The sequence below is a fragment of the Amblyomma mixtum genome, chromosome 3 (genome assembly GCF_055824585.1).
Source record: "Amblyomma mixtum isolate Tamu chromosome 3, ASM5582458v1, whole genome shotgun sequence".
Taxonomy (NCBI): Eukaryota; Metazoa; Arthropoda; class Arachnida; order Ixodida; family Ixodidae; genus Amblyomma; species Amblyomma mixtum.
In genome coordinates, this window is record NC_143014.1 from 172,975,386 (window position 1) to 172,989,939 (window position 14,554).

Here is a 14,554-nt window from a genome sequence, read left to right on the forward strand (position 1 = left end):
TTGCTCGTAATAGGAACGATAAATGGCCGCGCGGCGCGATGAAGCAAGAGCGCGCGCTTTCTCGCACAGGCGCGCTGAAAACGTGCACACGTCGTGAAGAGGCCGTATACACAGGGGCCGTTCGAAAGTGCCACCGCCACTGCGGGGAAAAAAAGAAAAAAAAATGAGGCGGAGAAAAAAATTGCTCGATCGACACGGCTCACCTCGAGGGCCGAGGCAGAAGCGCACGCTAATCGGCCATCTCAAGGCCACCTGTTGGCGCACGCGAGCCAGTAGCGCGCTGGCTGTCGCATCTGCTTTCCGACGTAGCGGGCCGCTCCCAGGTTCCAAACCTGGCGCTGGGCCTCACGTAAGTGCACGGCAAGCGTCCTTCATACATTTGCAAAATGATGGCATGCTTTGAACCCCATTTATTACGGGGTGCGGCGGCTGCCATGCCGACGCTTTCGTCGAGTCCACAAGTGGTTCATGACAGTTCTTCGCATGATCGACGCACACGCTTTCTGCTCGTATATTACGCATATGCGCCGTGAAATCGGGCACCCCCTATTAATGATATTTTGCCACACGTACGACGAAAAGTGCCGTGAACAAAAGCAACGCATGCTTCTCCTGAAAGTCACCAAGGCAACTCAGGAGATAACAGCATGATAGCACGCCACAAACGCATCGGCAGCAATCGTCTCGGACCCGCTGCGGGCCGTGCAAGGGCCAAATTACTCCGAACGCACGTTTAAGAGGGACAGTGTCAGTTCACAATGCGATTCACGCGCGAGGAAAAAGGAACTGCGGGACACCCGCGTAGAATAGTAATCTAATTTTGTCTAGCGGATAAATCAAGCCGGTATTTCTGCTTATTCCTTTTTTCGCCTCCTTCGAAAAAGAGAGCAGCTTCGCCTTCGCACCGCCGGTGCGTAATCTCCCTCCGGATGACGGTCGCGCGCTGTCGGGTATAAGAAAAAGAACCGTGCTGGTCCGGCGCGGCAGCAACGGATTAGCCGTTCTGAAGCAGCCACTCGCTGTGCAGCAGCAGTACGTTAAGCCGCGGATGGCTGCAGAGCGGAAGGAGCAGCCCCACCCCCTCTCCCTGTCCGACGCAACACCGCACCGCAGAAGCCCAGCAGAGACGCAGCCCGAGCGGCGGGCCTCGCTGACGCCGCACTTTGCTCGCTCTGTGCGCGAGGGCCGAGTCCATCTGGCAGTAGATGGGAGTGCGACTGCACCCGGAGCCCGCGCCACACTGCAAGGAGAGCGGCGAAAAGGAAAGCGGGAGATGAACGCCAAATGGGCGCCCGCAAGTTTTCTCCGCGAGTGTCTCCCTTTCATTTCTGTGTTTATATATATATATATATATATATATATATTTCGTCCCTTACTCGGGCTCTCCGCCGGTTCCTGGAAAGACGGGCAAACGCGACTCCCCGCGGGAAAGCACACGGTGAAAAATTGAGCATCGGGGTTGAGACGGCGGAGCGCGCGCGCAAGATTCTGCGAGTTAGCCAAGCACGCTGCGCGAGGCGCCGTAGAGTTTTCGGATTAATTTAGTCTGAATGCGGGGCTCCCTAATGCTTACTCGCCGAAATGTAAAGCGGCGGCGCTTTTGCGTTTCACCAGCATCCAAACTCCGCCGTCGGGGCCGAGAATGGAAATGCGGAAACCCGCGAAGTATCTCCACGACCAGCAAGATCGGTAGCTGAACGTCCTGACCAGTTACTGAGAGAGAGAGAGAGAGAGAGAGAGAGAGAAATCTGTTCTTTATGCAACATATCCGCTCCTGTTTAGTGACATCATTTATTATAGACAAGGCGGAAGAGAACGACAGAGGGAAAGCAAAAAGGAAAGGGCCGGGGTTGAAAGGCCCTGTTACGTTGGAGTAGTGGGGTTTAACGTCCCAGAACTGCACAAGGGCAACAGGAGACGCCGTAGTGGAGGGCGCCGGATTAACTTCTAGCACCGGGAGTTCTTTCAAATACACTGATATCGCACAACCCACGGGCCTCTTTTGCATATTTGGGCGTCGGGGCCGGGATCCGGTACCGCGACCTTATAAACAAAACTTAGATGCCGAACGCCTAAGCCACTGCGGCGAGTGGATGTTAGACGAAGGTATGACGCGAGCACAGTGCGATGTGTGCGATGCAAACCTAGACTATCAAGGAGGAAAGCAGCAGGTAACAACAATTATAATAACAATAATAATAAAAGCTACCGTAACCATTAGTTGTAGCACGTCCATTTCACTCTCTTCGTCTTAGGGGCTATCACTTAATGTAATTGATATAACTAGGGGTTGCACTTTTCGGTTTAAACCGAAAAAATAAGCCGTTAAAAGTACGCCGGATTCACTTTTCGAAATCCGGTTTTAACCGAAGACGGCCAGTATTTTTGGTCTGCGAGGCATAGATAGCTGGCTGGTGAGTGCGAGTTACACTCGCTTAAATTTGAAAATTAATCTCTCTATCGTGTCCGTCTTTTCACGCAAAAATATGAACAGAGGAATATTCAATCACACGCGTCCTGCTCGCATACCGATTGGTTCTCTAGATGCGTATTTCAGCAAGTTATAGATAGAACCTCCTTTCTGTCGTCTCACACAAACTGTGTTTTAATAGCCAGCGCACTACCCTTGTCGCATGGGGCGAAGGCTACTCTCGCAATAATCTAATTGAGGTCGTACTGTGCACACAAAAGCCTCTCATTTGTACGGTTCTCAAGCTGACCGCTGCTCGACTGTCACCGACGGCAGATGCAAGAAAAATAGAAATGGAAGGCAGCAGCTTTTTTTTCGCAACGCTAAATGCGCAGTTCGGTCCATCACCGCTAGGAGGTTTAAACCAGCTGTCTCTTTATTGTTTTCTTTTGTTTCTAGAATTCACTGCAGTGGATACTGAGAGAATGAAAATGTGACTGGGGCAGGCAGGTCTCTATGGAGTCAGCTAGATTGACGAGCTTCCTGCTGAAATAACGAGGCCGGGGCGGGCGCGGCACATTAACAGGGTGCAATCGGGAGAGGGCTTATTAAAGAAGCGGGCTCGTGTCGGTTCTTGTTGTTGATGATGATGATGATAACGATAATGATTATCGGAAATTTACAACACCCTTGCGATCTGGTACGGGAATCGCGTATGTATCTTTTAGCGGCTTTGCTTATGGTATACCGCCTTCCGAACCGAGACACAACTTGTTACCATTCACAAATTAATGGACATTAGATGCACGCGCAGACAAACACAAAATGGTTTATTTGCGAAGAAAACTTATTTAAACTCTACATGCGCGCGCTTCCACGTCCGCACGTCTCGCTGGCGAGCACTCCGCACACTCGCGCGCACTCACTGCCTCCTCTCGCACGTCGCTCGGTTCGCCCAGACTGATTGCGTCGTGGTTCGTGTCAGCGCCGTTTCCACACACACGCGCGCACTTGGAAACACATAAGCACACAAAAGAAAACATCTGCGCACAGAAGAAGCACAAAAATACACGCAAGAGAGGCGGTGCACAGGATTGCTCGCCAAGAATCGTCGGAAAGGGGGAGTCCTGGGTCCGTTCTTTGTCCGTTGCGTTGAAGTCAGACACCTGGCTTCGGGGCAGAGCGCGCACGCTCCTAGAAACTCGCTTCCCGACTTTCAAACACAAAATGGGCACCCGCCACCATGGTCAAAAAAAGAAAAAAAAAAGGGGGGGGGGGGGGGGGATGGTTCTCACCGATACAGATGAAAATGACGCTCGCTAACAAACTTTTGCCGAAGCTCCCAGGGCACAGCACGCATGACCGGAGGAATTTTCACCGGGCAGCCAAGCTATAGGACTTGCGAACTTTTCTACAGAGATGCTTGGTTTGGTTTATTGGGGTTTAACGTCCCAAAGCAACTCAGGCTATGAGGGACGCCGTAGTGAAGGGCTTCGGAAATTTCGACCACATGGGGTTCTTTAACCTGCACTGACATTGCACAGTACACGGGCGTCTAGAATTTCGCCTCCATCGAAATTCGACCGCCGCGGCCGGGATCGAACCCGCGTCTTTCGGGCCAGCAGCCGAGCGCCGTAACCACTGAGCCACCGCGGCGGGGCCTACAAAGATGCATGTGGCAGACTGTCGTACAAGGACGATAGCAAACTCCACAGCATGCGAAAGTCGGGAGTGCTATCCGCAAAAGTCCCGAAGCTGCTATAACGTACCTAATAGTGGACGTATTTGCGTATGCTCTTATAACCGAAGGCCAGTTGAGACCAATTGGAATTGAGCACTTCGAACTACTTCCACAATGTCAATGATTCCTGTTTGGATTCGAGGACGCTAGTGTGTCTTGAAATCGCCCTTACATGCGTGTTTTTTCAGGGTTCTCATCCGCATCTGCCGTCCATGAAGATGCGGCATGCAGCTATATAGATGTCAATTCATTGATAGTTTTTTTTTTTTGTTTGCATGCATTCGCAGGCATGCAAAGTAGGACGCAGCATTTTAACCCATAATCAAGAGCGCAACAGAGCCTATCTGGAAAGCGCTTAAAAATTTGACTTCTTTTTCTACAGTCACATATATCGGCTCAAAACAAAATACAAAATTGCTAGTTTACGATACAAAATTTTCTGTATATGCAATACAACGTGGAAGCACCATGGAAATGTTCTTTACGCGTTCGCACAGCATGTTTTGTTTATATCGCTTAGATGCGCAATCTTCGATATTCGGAGCACCTCTTTTCAAGCGCCCTAAATCTCTCGTGCCTCGTAGACGTAAATCGACGGCGAAGATGCTAGTGCAGGAAGGTGATGTGATGCACGTTGGTGCAGCCTTTAAGTTGCGCCCGCTGGTTCCGAGGGAAGCCAGCCTACACTCTAAACACGAATGCACCTATATGGAGTAAAAACAAAGAGAGTGTGCTAGAGGAAATCCCCGCGAGTGATGTTAAAGCTCGCTTCGACGCCAACGCACTCTGGCTTGCAATGAGAGCTACAAGTCCTGAATCGCCGAAAAAATAAATACAGCTCATGCACATGTGTTCGTTTAATGCTGCGCACCGCTGTCTGAGGATACGTATACAAAGTCGCGGAGTGGCCTGAAAACTTTCGATAAGTAGTGCACCCTGCATGAGCGACTCTCATTCATTTGGCTTTCGTTTTAATCAGAAAAACGCCGCTGGGCGCACGATAAACTTCTACACAAATTTTCTCCCAGTACGTTTTAACTACAATACTCCGCGCGAGAAATTTGCCGCACCTGCGTCAAAAAGTTCGTTGTAAGCAATAAATTTCGTTCAGAAATCGTGTCTGGCAGGTTCATTTCCAAGAAAACTTGTTGAGTACACAAACGTCGGAAAAGATTGAGCTTTACGTAAGTTGCTGTAAGTTCCGAGGTATAACGGCCATCGTTATGCGAACGATATGACCCATATTTTTGCACGAGGCGATTTCCGCTTTATTTACTATTTACAAAGGGGCTTATGTCACGATAAAAATGTTTAACGTCCTATTCACTGAAGTACCTTTGCGATAGTATATACGACTTGCAATGCACGTGAATGTGGTGTAATCATTACAAAGCACGAGTGACCTTAGTTTAAAGCTACATCACAAGAATAGCGAATATAAAAGAAAATTTGAGTCAAACCGATAACGCAGTTTTACTTATTAGTTATTTTATTGCGCGTAGGTGCGCTCGCTTGCGCGCTTTTGCAAGTCAGAGACGAATTATCACGCGTTTTCCGCCGTAGAAGATGTGACATGCCTCTGATCCTCGTTTGTTTTTTTTTCCCTAATAATTGGTTCCTCGTTTATCACCCGACACCTAATGGTTGTTACGACCTCCTCTGTTAGTCTTGTTAAGATACTTCTGCATTCCGAAGTTCACAACAATATTGCCTTCGATCACGCGGTCGCAAAGTAGAAAAGACCACGGAAAAGACGGGCAGACGGGCACTGGTCTGCCCAGTTCTGTCAGCTTTCCAGACTACCCACTGACCCGGTTTAACATCTTTCCACTTCTTTTTCTCCATCAACAGTCAATTTCCGCCATAAATAGATGGTGCTAGGTTGCGGAGCGTTATCAAGATTGTTCTATTTGAATGTTGAATACGAATCCTTCCCGCTGTTTCTTCCTTTTTTTTTTTTTGAGAGAGAGAGAGAGAGAGAGAGAGAGAGAGAGGGCGCTTCCAATATTCTTCTTCCGTAAGTGGTGCTTCGTCTGCATCGGGTTAGCATCGAAATAAACGCTTAGCTTCGCACGAGCATACGACCATGCCAGCTGCGGACGTATCCCGTTCGAGGATACAAGCTTTATCGAAGTAATCGAAGTAAAGAAAACAGTAAAACGAGAAAAGACCACACACACACACACACACACACACACACACACACACACACACACACACACACACACACACACACACACACACACACACACACGCACACGCACACGCACACGCACACGCGCACACGCACACGCACACGCACGCACACGCACGCGCGCGCGCACACACACACACACACACACACACACACACACACACACAAAAAGGAATGACCCAGCTGATGCTCCTGCAGGAAGATTATACACGGCGCAATCGGAGTGGTCAACTGATTCCACGATGCCGCCGTCCTTGAGAACGCGGATCACCCCGCGAACCGCATTTCGTCCCTGTCCTGCATCGTTATCATTCAACTTCTCTTGATGTTTTAAGCGTGGCCCGCATGGAGCGTTTTTCCGGGCGATTCGTCGGCGTCGACGGCACCGGAGCGTTTTTTTGCCGCCGGAGAGGACGTTTTTGCCAAATCGTCGGGTTCTGTCGAAACAGATAAAAACGTCGACGCCGCGCCGACGCCAGGAGAGGGCAGCGACAGAGGGCCAATGAGAGCCGGAACGGGCGTCACGTGACTCTGGGCGGAGCCACGCCGGTCGAGAGAGACGCGCTTGCGAGCTCTCTCTGGCACTGTAGCTTGACCACCAAAACTGCGTCGTGCTTCCCGGAAAGCATAGTTATTATCCGGAAACACGGGCGTTTGACACACCGAGGGTACCGAGTTCTAGTTCACTATAGTACCGAGGCTTGGGCTTCGGGTTTCTCGGCCGAAACGGCCGAGCAGCGTGTTGTCTCTCGGAGGAGTCGCTTTTAGCTGGCCGCGCCGTCCATCAGGGGCACGCGTAAACGGTAGCGCCATCTAGTGACAAGACGCCAAAGCACATAAACGCTGTGTTGAAGAATTTTTTTATCCGTAATTGCTGATAACTACGATGGGTGCATTGCGAGCCTTTTTTCGTTCCAAGTAGAAAAACTGCTAATAGATGAAAATGTAGCAAGTGAATAAAAGCTAGACAACTGCTTCACCAGGTGTCGTTCTTGCGAGGCAAACACAGTTAGGCCTAAGAGCTTGAAAATCGCGAAATTATCTGAAAAACAAAGGCTAGTTATCGCTTATACCTCTACGCGTGGGCGAGCTGTGCGAAGTAAAAGCGAACCGCTACCATCTGAGCGAGCTATCACGTCGAAGAATCCAGCGGTGACATGTATTTATTCCGAAGTGGGCGAGCAGGGCGCAACCATCTTGTCAACGTCGCCCGTAGCGCGCGCCGCTCGGCTGCTGACCATGCGGGAGTGAATTCGTCGACGCCGGCGCGGGCGTTGGGCGCGCGACGCGATTTCGAGGGTAAAAAACGCTCCATGCGGGCCAGGCTTCACAAGCTCGAGCGCGAAACGAGGTTTTGCAAATCGTGCGCGATGGCTCTTTCAGGGCCCCACCGGTCGGCGCATGCGCTGCCGGAAGCGTTTACGGCCGCTCTTTCCCGCCTGCCCTCCGCTGCCGCGAGCGCACCGGGGAGCAAGGTCTGCCACTGCGACGCTTTTCCGCTTTCTGTGTGCGCGATTTCTTTCCTTTCTTTTTTTTTTTCTGCTCCGTTGAACTTTCCAGCCGGTGTCTTCTCGAGGCAGGAAGGAATGAAAAAAGAAAACGTACTGCACGCATGCAAATAATATGGGCGCAGCTGCTGTGTCGCAGCAGCCGCGTCGCTGGTTCATTTATGTTGGACAAGCGTGGTGGGTGACCGTCCTGCATGTACGGCGCGTGTACCGCTCCATTACGGCGGTTAGAAAGTCAGCGCCTCGTCTAGGCGGCGTTGTTTCCTCTTTCGCGTGTGTGAGTGCTAAAAAGGGAAAGGGGGGGGGGGAGCTCCGCGGGAACGCAATTTATCACTGGAGTTAAAAAGTCGCTAGAGTCGCCTTGTTCATGGGGAGCGATTTAATTTGCAGGAGTGCTGCGTGAAACGTGGCATTCATCGTGGTCGCGGCCGACAGCTGGGCTGTGCTTTGCGATCGTGGCGGCTCGAGGGACGGCCCCGCCCATTGAGCGAGTTTGGTCGCCTATACGTGTACCGGAACATGTCCTCTATCGAACTTCCTAGGATTTGCTGCTGGCCCGTGTAACGAAGTTCTACCCCAGCTGTCACTACAAATCTCTGAAAGGACGAGGGCGTTAGCTCTGCTCACCCTCCCACATTGTTTGGAGCGCTGGTGATGCTACGTGAACCGCACTGCGGAGCCCAGAGCGAAACCTGCTGGCCTGGGAACTTCTGGGAGAGGACGGTGTGCGTGCTTCAACTTACTCCACAGTTAAGGGCATCTTTCTTTCTGCTTCCGGGTTGCGGACACGACGCATTGTTTTCAGAACGGCCTGTACGCACTCAGGAGCTCTGAGGGGAAGTTAGGACGGGGATAGTTGAAACCGTTGCCGAGCTGGCTAATCAGGGAAGGGGGGTCCGGGGCGCGCATACTCCCCGCTCCGCGACTTGTGGCGGCGCCCGCACTCGCCCGCTCCGGTCGCAGCTGTTCCTCCTCACCGCAAAACGCCAATGACCGACCCGAATAACGTAACCCAACAAGAGCCGAAACGTGTGGTGTGTGCCGCTTGAAGTCTCTTGGTAACACATTTATTTAACGATATTAGCACAGCGCGCCACCATGCGAGAACGCTTTGGCGGCACCGTGCCAAAGCGCTGAACGCGAGTGGATTTTGTCGGCGACTGACCAGCAAAGTATACAAGCGACTGACAGAGGGGCCGAATGCTTCTTCAGTACTTCTTCAACCAAAAGTCTGGCCGCCTCGGCATGGGAGTTTTCGACAAATTTTGCGCATTAGTTTCCCTCAGAGCTTTTGTTTCGCTATCCGACTAATGCATCTCATCGTGCTCCTCCCGTGGGGTCGGGCACGCGGCCTAGGCATGAACGCGAGACCGCTACTGGCCTCCTCCGTCCGTCCCGAGCACCGCGAGGAATCTGGGTGCGCCAGGCTTCTCACGATAGTCTTTTGTCTCATTTTTCTTCTCTCGGCGCCTGGGGGCCGCAGACACGACGTGCGCTTTGTGCTGAGCAGGGAGTGCGCGTCCTGCGGCGAGCCGCGGTGGAGCCTCGGTGTGGCCCGCGGTTGGCCGGCGGAAATGGATGCCACGCCGCCGCGAGGCGCCGGAGGCACGCCCGCGGGCTACGGATCGAATACTCGCGGCGACAAAGCTGCGCGGAACAAAGGTGGACCCGGGCCCCTTTGTTGTCCCGCTTACGAAAGCAGGCGCCGGTGCGCCAGCTCCACGCTGCCCGAGGAACCGGGCCAATTGTGCCCCCTGCCGCGACACGGCCGCGCTCCGGTTCGGTGCTGCGTGCGCGGCCAGGTCTTAACAAGGCGCGCGCAAAGTGTGCGTGCTCATTATCGGCGCCCGCGGCTGCTGCTACAGGAGCAGCCGGGATTCCAAAACTTCTCAAGGTGGCCCGATAGAAGCCGCCGTTCTGGCACGCGCGCGGTCCAACTCCGCACTCTCGCTTGCGCAACTTTTTTAAGGCGAGACCGCAGGCCGCTTGCAAGCCAGCCTTCTTGATAAACGCGGCACCGCGGGGGAAGAGGTTCGTGGCGTGCTTCGCCTACGCTGCCGCGGCCTGCAGCAGAGAGTATACTATCAGCTCCATGTGCCTCGCGGGGTGGCTTCGCACTCGTATCTGGACGAAGGTGCGCCAAGCGCAGTCGGGATCGAGGGAAGCAGATACACTTCTATCGAGTCCTTTCTTCGGTAAACACAATTTGCGAATTACGTGCACATTTGCATAAGCTGAATTTTCCACCAGTCGCTGGCGCCGCGGGCATCGCGTCAGAGCTCCCCTAATCGTTGCTCGCTGTCCTAATTAACCTACACCCTCACATTATGATCTATGAACGCCTGACTATTCCGGCTGGTTTCTCTGTTGTGGTCTACAGAGAGCAGCCTTTGAGAACGTTTTGGTAATGAATGACAACCGGCCGGCCACTCACTCTGAATAACTATTCTATCTCTATAGTTAATAAAGCGGTAAGTGGCCAACAAATAGTTTCTGATAACCAGCCTAGGGGCAGAAAGCAGCGCTTGTATAGGGCACAAATCTGAATTTCAGTCAACTCGGCAAGAGATCCGCGCTGAAGGAGCGCTTCTGCGAGCTTTACAGGGTGACAGCTTGATAGCCTCGCGGCAGGAACGCTGCGCCGCGTCTTCGCTCTCACCGCTGGCCGAGAGACCCGAGGGGCGCTGAGCTCACCGTTTCTCTGGGCCGCGAGTAAATCCGGCCACGCTTCCGGGGGCACGGGGCGCAGAGCGCGCATCCCCCAAATGAGCTCACCATCGCCACTGCTTTGCAGAGGCCCGGTCTGGGCTCAGAGCTTCGTGCACGACGCAGTGTCGTCGAGGACGGTGCGCGGAATGTGTTTGGCCAGCTAATCATCGAAAGCCGATTAGTCTCCGAAGTCGCAGAATAACTGCTCCGGGCGCAGCGTGCCGCTCTAAGGCTTTGATGCAGCCGGAGCTCCAGGTTTCGCAACCGAGCGCTCGAAGATTGCTCGCAAAATCCATCTCGGTCGTAATGAGATGAACCGGAAACCTCCAGACGGCACCGGCGAGAAATCGCCGGCGTCGCGCGGCCGGACATGGAAGAAGCGCTGGCGTCAACAGACGGCCGATCGAAAACAGCGCCGCTAAGAGGAGGCTGCGCCGTTTGTCAGCAACCGGAGCCGTAATCAATGTGTCCGCACGGCGCCTTTTTGCCGGATGAACGGAAGAGGCGCGCATTGACGCGCGACAGCTCGGCGTTTTGTTCCGGGAAGAAGCTTCAGCCGGAAAGGTCGCCGCTGATGAGCAGTCTCTTCAGTTTGTTTTTGGCTTCCAGGAGGGACATTCGAGCTGCAGTCCAGTGTCTGCGTTACTTGCCCCTTTCCTGCCCGAAAAGCGCAATACTGGCCTTCGGGAACGTGCAACGTTCGCACCCAGCGTTATCCATGCAGCGAGCGTCTTCACAACTACTTAAGAAGCGGCTAACCCTGACAGAATATAATGAATAATATATACGAGCGCAGGTATACGTTAATTTCAGTACGATGCCGAGAAGCAGGTCACGCACGCTCGTTAACGCTCGAGAGGATCCCTGGCTCAAGTTTCCTAATAAAGTTCTCCATTGTTTTAGGTGCCGAAGGCAGCAGCGGCGCTGTCCTCGGGCCAGCCTTCGCTCCGTGTACGCCTCGGTGAAAGTGCCGGTGCGTGCCGCGGCCGCAGTGCGGAAAGTTTAAACACGGGAAACGCTTCTCAAAGTCACGCGACGGCTCGCGCCAAGCCGCGGGGGCCTGGAGAGCATCGCGGTATATACCTGCTAATCTCGGTGAATAAAGCGGTGGTGGGGATCACGCGTCAAGCGCTGTATTCTTCGCTGCATTCTCCCTTTTTCAAAGCAGTCAAGTGTAACCGAGGGCCCGTAAGGACGAGCTGATCGCTGCCAGGCAGCATTTATAATACGAAAACAAATTAGCTGCAGCTATTTGTTAGTTATAGTCGGCTAGCTACCACTGTTTAGCACCAATTATCGGTAAATTTCGTCGCGCAGACTTCCGTCGATCGATGTGATCAACCAACCACGAGTAAGCTCGGAACTTCGCAAACGCCGACATAAATACAGCTGGCCGAAAGAAGAATGCCTCAGCAAGTAGGTGTTCAGGATAGCGGACATCGAAAACTTGAGAACGCCGCGCACGGTGTTGCGCCAGGCCGCTTCCATTGTTGAAGTTTCTGCTGCCCGCAGGGGAGAGCGCACCAGCAGAAGCGTCCTACTTCCTCCCTCTCCGAAATAGCATCCCTCCCCTTGCGCCATCTCCGCCGCCACCAGCCCCACACCGAGAATAAAGAAAACTGCACCTCAAGACGGACACCTCGCAACGATGTTCGGTGCGGCCCGAGTAAGGAGCCGGGGAAGGAAACTAGCCGGCTCTCGGTTTGCAAAGCCGCCAGTCATACATTTGCGTTAGCCCCAAAAGGCACAAAAGGCGCGACGCGTGAGCGCCTACTTCGCGCCGCTCCTTTCCCGCCATTTTCTGCCTTTTGTTGTTGTTCTGTTGCCTTATCTTTAGAAGCAGCGTTAGTGCATGAAGGCGGCAAGTGTCATATATTGTCGGGCTTGTGCGGCCACGTGTACTCTTCAGAGATATGCTCCCTGTTTGTTTCTTTTTTCTTCCTTTTCTTCCTCTATTTATCCTTCAAGAGATAAAGGAGCCCGCGAATGCCGGCTCAGGTCCCTCGCGCAGAGCAGAAGCCACTGCGCAGCCACCGGCCGCAGTTCTCATCCGTGCGAGCGCTCAAACTACGCTGCATCGTGACGCAAAGGAAACACATCTGCAGCATTTTCAGCTTGTGAATCCAACGTGTCACATAGCCGCAGCTGGTACTGCCAAATACGCCGCTCGTCCTTTCCATTGAAGGGGTCCCGGAGTACTTTGTTGAAAGTGGTGCAATTATACCATCCGATCCGTTTGATCGTGTGCCGACGAACAAGTGAAACAAACATATAGCTGAACTACGCACAGCGCAAGACCCACAATACTGCTTTGGGAACTGAATTTTAATTCCCGTGCTTCCACAGTACTTCATTTTCTTTCTTAAACCACCGTCGCTATTAATACCGGTCTGAAGACTTAATCCCGGGAGCCCAGAACATTAGAGCTAATAACCAACCATGGAGACGGCCGCAGTACTGGCGCTCCACGATGCAGCTGGAACAGGTGGTTCGTCAAACAGAACTAAGCAGTATTTTATTCATACTGGTGAACAGCGCAAAAAAGGCGGGACGTTGCCGCTCATTGTGAAAAGTGCAAATGCCAACATGAAAGGGAGCAAGAAAGGAAATCGGAACAAGATGGCGGGCTTCCGCGCACAAAGTTCCGCTGCAAAAAGTGCAAGTGCGCACCTGAGTACAAGAAAACCGAAGTTCTGTTCCGCCATAATGATAAGCTCACGCGCGAAATAATGGAAGCGCATCACATCCACAGGCAAGGTGATGAATGCATCAGCAGTCCTTCCGTGGCACTTAGCAACAAGGAATTAGAATACATCACTTCACATGTGACATAGGTTTTGATTTTCACGGCCCTTTTACACTATCATCTTACTTCTTTGTGTTATGTTTTCGGATATATATACCCTTCCGTCCTTCAATAAACCCAGTTGATAGTCAGCGCTTGTCTTGTCGTTGTCCCGCCTTTTTTGCGCTGTCCACCAGTATGAATGCATACCAACTTGCCCAGATCTCAGTATTTTATTGTCTCTCTTTCACGTTCGACCCTCCGAGAGCATTTTGCTTTCTTTCAGCGTACCGTGCTTTCGGGGTAGAGAGTTCCAGTTCCCAGCTCATATGCCACGGCAGCCGGAGCCGCGGAAAAAACTGAGTCCATTGTAGAAAGTTTCGTTAGCGGCCGAGCATAATGCCGCCACAGTTGCGAAGACAACATTACCGTGTGTTCGCTTTAGTAAGCCAGCCCCGATAAACAAATGAAGAAGCCTCGCTTCTAAAAAAAAAGAAAAGTTCTTAAGCCGGGTGAAAAAGAGTGCGCTCTCGTCGAACCGCCATACCCTGCGAACGGCGTGCACAAGCTGGCACCGGTAAAAAAAGAGGCTAGACTCGGCTGGGGGGAGCGCACCGAGGACGCACCTGACGCGACGGCTGCCTGCGCGTCGGGGAGGACCAGTGGGCGCCCACTTCGGCTGACGGCGGCACAATTCGGCCCGCAGCGGCGTGATGCATGCGCCGAATGAGGTCCCGCTGGCCGGCAGCGCTCGCAGGCCCTCGTAATGTCCATCGACGGAGGATGACCTTACGCTGGAATGCGGGGCCGCGTTTCGGGCGGACATGCGCCACCCTCTTGCCTTGAGTTCGAAACGTTTTCCGCTTCGCGCCGGCGAACGCCGAAGAGCGCGCACGCTAGCTGTCGCGCCTCGCAGCACAGATCGCTTCCGAGTCATCGCGCAGCTGTTTCCGGTCCACGAATGCGGGGCTAAACTACTGGCGGCTGCCAGTGTGTTTGAGGAAATTCGCCTGTCGACGAACGACGCCTATGGCGGTGAAATTGTTGGAATGAGCATCGACTTGAAGCGCAGCCGCTGCCTTTGAAAGACGACAGTAGATCTTTCTCGGAACTCTGTCCTATATAAATTTATGCAGGTGCCAGTAAGCCGGGGCCATCGCCAGACCAGCGCAGTACCACCAGTTCAGCTAGCAAAGGTGGCACGACT

The 14,554-nt window shown here is 53.0% G+C and overlaps 1 protein-coding gene across 2 annotated transcripts in view; it reads right to left on the reverse strand.

The window, feature by feature from the left end:
• Positions 1 to 14,554, reverse strand: part of LOC149352732 (uncharacterized) — a 147,240-nt gene that overhangs the window by 82,896 nt on the left and 49,790 nt on the right. The window lies entirely within an intron of this gene.